Here is a 6367-nt window from a genome sequence, read left to right as displayed (position 1 = left end):
GCGGCCACCCCCGGGAGGGGGCAGGCCCACCGAGGCAGGCCCTGGGGAGGGGCAGCCTCCTCCTGCTGCCCACGGAGGACAGAGCTGGAAGGTCACACACACACACACACACACACACACACACACACACACGGCCTGGCCCCCGTCAGCGCTTGGGTGGGAGGCCAGGCCCCCGAGGGTTCTGGATGCCCCCTCAGAAGTAGTGAGCTGCCTCCATGAGCTGCCCACAGGAGTGGTGAGTAAGAGGGAGGGGCCCCCCTTGCTCAGAGAGGAGCGGCGGCCTCCAGGGGCACAGCGCACCTGCCAGGTGTGGGGGCCTCAGGTGCCTCCTGCAGCTGGAGCGCTAGCTGCCCCCCCCCCCCCCCAGGCCTCCGCAGGCTGTTCGGAGCAGGCTCCTCCCGGCACCCCACCGGCCGGGTGGCCTCTCCCTCCTGCCCGCCCTCTGTGGCTGGTATCGTTCACTTTCTCACTGGTGTCCTCCCTTTCCTAACTTGACTGCAGTCTTGTCACACTACAGCCTGGTTACGAGCGTGCGGTCTAACAAATCTCACTCGGCCCTGCGAGCAGGACGCTGCACGGCGGGACTCGGGCAGGGGGGGAGATGGTGGTCGCGCTAAAGGCGTGGCTGGGGGGCGGGGCGGCCTCGTCACTGCTCCACACTGGGCCTTAGTTTCTAGACCCGATGTTAACGTCTCTCTCTCTCTCTCTGAAATCAATAACAACGTCTTTTAAATAAAATGGGCTTGCTAAAACAGAATGAGGATTGGGTTTATTGTTGTTTTTTAAAATATATTTTTATTGGTTTCAGAGAGGAAGGGAGAAGGAGAGAGATAGAAACATCAATGATGAGAGAGAATCATCGATCGGCTGCCCCCTGCACACTCCCCACTGGGGATCGAGCTTGCAACCCAGGCATGTGCCCTGAGCGGGAATCGAACCCTGACCTCCTGGCTACACCAGCTGGGCTGGAGTTTTAATAAACGATGTTGCGGTAACGTGATAACCATCTAGAAAAAGATGAAGTTGGGCCCACAGTTTGTCCACACTTAAACTAGAGCAAAGATTTAACATTCTTTTATATATATATTTTATTGATTTTTTACAGAGAGGAAGGGAGAGGGATAGAGAGTTAGAAACATCGATGAGAGAGAAACATCGATCAGCTGCCTGCTGCACATCTCCCACTGGGGATGTGCCCGCAACCAACGTACATGCCCCCGACCCGAATCGAACCTGGGACCCCTCAGTCCACAGGCCGACGCCCTATCCACTGAGCCACACCGGTCAGGGCAGATTTAACATTCTTAAAAAGAAACCATGAAACAACAAGAAAGTTCTGGAAATGGAGAGCAGTGAGGATCGTGCAAAAATGTGAGTGTACTTCGGCCACTGGACGATGCACTTAATGCTTAAAATGGTCAATTTCACGTTAGGTATATTTTGCCACAAAAAAACAAATTAAAAAAAAACACACTAAACTGTTTGAGGAAAACATAAATAACTTCCTTTAAAACTCTGAGTGGGAAGAGAGTTTTCCAATCATGATTAAAAATCCAGACACCATAAAAAAAAACCAAAGACGAGGCAAACATCACCATAAGCCAAGTCAGAGCCCCAAGCACGGGTGTCCCAGGAAAACGACTTGCAGCCCACGCCCCAGAGGACTGTCTCCCCCCACGCCGGGGGCCCCTAGAATAGAAAAAGGAAGGACAGAGGAGCGAAGGCGACCACAGAGGGAAGAGGCCGTAATAGGAGGAACGCACATGAACATGACATTGCAATTCCGTTCCCGTCTATTGGAAACCCACATGGGTCCACGTCCTGCAGGGCTGGGGCGGCGGGTGGGGGAGGGGGGGAACGGAGGAACAGGGCAGCCTCTTGCAAACTCCCGTTGGGCCTTCCTTGCCGTCGGACCCGCAGGCCCACTTCTGGAAATCTGTGCCAGAAACTCCCGTCCACGTGTGGAATTGGGGGCGTGCAAGACTTACCACGGGGCCTCGGCTGTGGCAAAAGGTCGGAAACGCCACGTTGTCGTGGTTGAGGCCATGGCAGGATGTAGTCTGCGCAGCTGTGAGCGGCGCAGCGGGTCCCTGACGGGGGCGTGACGGCTTCGGGGCGCTGTGGGCGCAGGGCACGCGCAGGCCTGGTGCACAGGCGCTCGGGCCCCGGGAAGGAGGGTCCCGGCCTGTGTCTGAGCTTGTCACCCAGGGGAGACTGGGAGGGTTAACAGGGACAGGGAGGATCCTTGGAGGGGGGTGCCTGGGGTGGGGATAGGAGGAGGTCTCTGTGCGCACCCCGGTGTGTCTAGGTGTGACTGTGGGACCATGTAAGAGTGTTACTGTTCAAGACTATCCGGCTGTTAAAAATGAAATGAAATAGAGGGAACCACGCAGGCCTGGGCGAGGGTTCGCTTCTCTTTTGTCTGTTTTTTAGTCTTTACTGTTTAAGTATTCCGTAGGTCCTCCCTCCCCGTGGACCTCTCCGGGCCGCTCCGCCCGCGAGAACAGCCATCCACGCCTTCACACGGCCCTGGTCCCTTTTCTACGCCCACTGATGCCAGACTCACTGCCCCGCACCAGGGAGGGTCCTCTGACCCACAGGGCCGGAGGCTGGTGGACAGACCTGCCCCATCACAGCCGCGTGGAGCTGGTTCTCGGGGAGGCGGCTGGGGCCACAGGGCCCCCCTCCCCTTTTCGGAGAGGTGGCGGCAGGGAGCGGGCCGGCTGGGGTCCCGGGAAAGAGGGACCTGAGGCCCGAGAGCAAGGACTGCAGGAAGCTGTGTCCCCGCGGGCGGCAGGCGGCCCTGAAGGCGCCCCAGCCCCCCCAGCGCTCCGGGGCACCTGTCTGTTTACTCACGTGTTTTTAAGACGCGTGCGAGGGCATTTTCCTCATTTCAAGCGGAGGATACACTATATGCTCTGCAGGAAACTGGGACAAGGTCACACAAGGGGACAAAACCCCCTGGCCCCCACCCGGCAGTGCTGGGGACATTTGGATGGTGTGTAGGGACAGGGGGACAGAGAGCTGAACCCAGGACCACCCTGGTCCCTGTCCCAGGGGGTGCCGGCGGGGAGGGGGAGGGGGAGGGGGCTGCGGGGGGGGGGGGGTGTCCCTGGAGCTGTGCCTGGGAGCAGAGACCCTGCCCGCCAGCGGCCAGCCAGGCGGTGACAGGGTCAAAGGACCCGGATGCCCCTTCCCCGGCGGGCGGATGGGCGGGCGGGCGGGTGGTGGCCTCGGAGACCCAGGATTTCAGTCCCGTCCGACGCTGACCTGGGCCCTCCCTGCCCACATGGCTCTGGTCACAAGGTGCCCAGGAGCTTCCTCAGCCTCGGCCGTTTGGGGGTTCCTGGAGTTTGGGTGAGTGCTGCCTGGGAGTGGGCAGCTGCCTCCAGGGGCCCCCATTCACTAGTGCGGGCCGGCTTTGGCCTGGTTCTCAAACTGGGTTCCCTAGAACACTGGGGTCCCACAGCAGGGGAGCTGGGCAGAGGGGTCCAGACTCCCCTGCCACCCCCGCCCTGGAGGCACCCTGTGTCTGTGTGCCCTGCTGCCTGGGGCCGCTGAACCCTCCCACCTGGAGTGTGACAGGCCTTTGAGCGCTAACTGAGCAGAAAGTGAACCTGAGGCCTGGGGGGCGGCCCAGCAGGGGTCACGGGACAGAATGCCAACCGCCCCCCCACGCCAGGCCTGGAGGAGGCCCCGCGGCCGTGAGCACAGCCTTTCCCCGGGCAGCACCTGGGGACAGTGCCGGCCCCTGCCTTTCAGCCCCCCCCCACCCATCGAGGGGGAGACCTTAGCCCCCCTTCCCGCGGCTGGGACTCATTTCCTCGTGAGCCGTCCGTTTGGTCTATTTTGAGGCAATTGTTGGAGAGGCTTCCCGCCTCCGGCCTGGGCTCCTCTGGAGCTTCCTCCTCCCGGGGTCGGCTCCTGCTCCGAAGGCGCTGGGCGGGGCGGCCGGGGCGCCAGCCTTCCGCTCCCCAGGAGCCACTGTCACCTCCTCCTGGGGCGTCTCCGAGGCCCCCCCTGGCTCATGCGCTGACACAGCTCTCAACTTAGAGGACAGGCAGCGGGAGATGACAGCCCCCAGGGCGCCCTGTGGCTGTCCCCGTGTACCTCACCTCACATCCCGCCCCCCCAGCGCTGGGGACACCGGGCTGGGCAGACACCTGCCTGGGGCAGGGACATACTGCCCGTCCTGCCCCAGCTCGGGCCCAGGGGCAGTGGGCACAGCTGCTTCCCGGCCCAGAGGCAGTTAGACCACAGCAGCTGCAGCCCTGCCGGCCCCCTCCCCCCTCCCCCTCCCCCCTCCCTCGGGCTGCCCCAGTCTGCTCTCCTCCCCCAGGGGCCAGTGGGGCCCACCACGCCGTCACCAGGTCAGGGCTGGGAGGGGAATAGGGGTTCTCGCCTGCTCCAGGGTCACCGCAGGGATGACCAGGGGCTGTGGGGTCAGAAGCCTGGCCTCCCCCCCATCACTCATCACCCCATGTAAGCCGACGCGGCCCTCGGCTCGGCCCACACGGGAAGGCAGGCCATACAGAGAGACAAAGGGGTGGGTACCAGGGTCCGGGGAGGCTTTCTTTTATGTATATTACTATCTAACGGTATATATACATACTAGAGGCCCGCCCAGCGCACACAAAATCGTGCCGAGTAGCTCGCTTCCCCTGCCTCAGCTGGCTGCCCCGCCCCCCGCGGCTCACAGCTTGCACCCGCCCTGCCCACTGGGAAAGCGTGACAGCGTGACGGCCACAGGCCTTTTATATAAGAAGGAGCAGCCAGGGGCCTCCTCGGCGGCAGCTGGTGGGACCCAGGCTCCCCGAGGACGAGGACGCAATGCAGGTGTCTCCGTGCCTGTGACGCACCCGCAGACCAGGCGCCTGAACGCCGGGCACTTATTCTCTGATGGCCCCGCGGGTCTGAGATGGAGGGAGGAAAGGAGAGGGAGAGATAGAAGCACCCATGACACCGGGGCCTGTGCCCTGACCGGGAATCGAACCGTGACCTCTCGGTCCATAGGTCGAAGCTCAACCACGGAGCCACAGCCGGGCTGGGGTGACGGCTTTCTAAGTCGGGGCTGAGGCCGTGGTTTGGGGGGCGAACGAGAAAGGCCCCTCTGAGCGAGGACCAGGCGGGGGAGGGGGCCTGGGGGCCTGACAGGGAACAGCCCGAGTAGAGGCCCTGAGGGGGGCCAGGCGAGTTCTGGGAACGTGGGGGACAGCGGGGGGGGGGGGACAGCGGGGGGACGGTGGAGCTGCAGGGCCCCCCTGGCTGCAGGATGGACCGTCTTGAGAGAACAGGCCTTGGTCCTTGGTAGGTAGAAACCAGGTGAGGGTCTCAGGCTGAGGTGACCCGCCGGAAGCCTGGGGCCTCTGGACGCAGCAGCCCCCCGCCGCCGCCGTCTCAGACCCGCGGGACCATCAGAGAATAAACGCCCGGTGTTCAGGCGCCTGTTGGGGGGCGCGTCACAGGTACGGGGACACCTGCGTGAGTCCACGGGGCCCTGGGTCCCCACCGGCTGCCGTGGAGGAGGCCCCGGGCCGCTCCCCCTTCCTGTGCTGGAGGCTGAGCCCCAGGCGGCAGCCCTCCCCTGCGATCTGAGCCCCAGGGCTGCTGCCGCCTCAGAATCCCATGAGGGAGAGATCCCGCCCGACCCCCCCGCACCCTGACCCCGCACCCTGACCCCGCACCCTGACCCCTGCACCCTGGGCTCCTCCCGGCCGGTCTGTGAGACAGTCCCGGGGAGACTGCCCGTGAGCACAGTGAACGGCTCTGACGTCGGTGCAGGTGCCCGCAGGAGAGCAGCCACTGCCCGCAGGGTCCGGAGGCCGGAGGGCTTCACGGAGGAGGGGGCGGAGCTGGAGGCTGGGCTTGGTGGGAGGAGGAGGAGGCTGTGGGGGGAGAGGGTGGGGGATCGTGCGGAGGAGCGGGAGGAGGGGCGGGCGTGGGCCTGGACCGCGCGGACCTGTGCTGGGCAGGGGAGGCTGGGACAGCCCGGGGCAGGGCACTCTGCTTTTCCCACGGGAGCGATTTCCATAACTGCAAACCCGGAACACGGGCGCTGGCTGCGTGGCCTGCCCTCCGCGTAACCACGGGAACCGCTTGGGTGTCCTGCCCAGACTTGGTCCACCGGAAACATTTTTATTGATTTTGAGAGGAAGGGAGAGGGAGAGGGAGACCCATGATGAGCCTCCTGGGACACAGGTGGGTGTTCAACCCTGGGCCCTGCGGGCCAGGCCACTCTGTCCACGTTTAGAGCGACGTGGCCGCGCCCACGTGCTGGGCCCTAACTGCTTCCTCCCCAGCTGTCCGGCCCTTGGCAGCAGCTTCTGGACGCCCGGGGGCTGCACTGACCCGTCCAGTTGCTGGACAC

Source organism: Myotis myotis, unplaced genomic scaffold (genome assembly GCF_014108235.1).
Source record: "Myotis myotis isolate mMyoMyo1 unplaced genomic scaffold, mMyoMyo1.p scaffold_m19_p_6, whole genome shotgun sequence".
In the NCBI taxonomy this organism is placed as follows: Eukaryota; Metazoa; Chordata; class Mammalia; order Chiroptera; family Vespertilionidae; genus Myotis; species Myotis myotis.
This window is presented reverse-complemented; position numbering follows the sequence as displayed.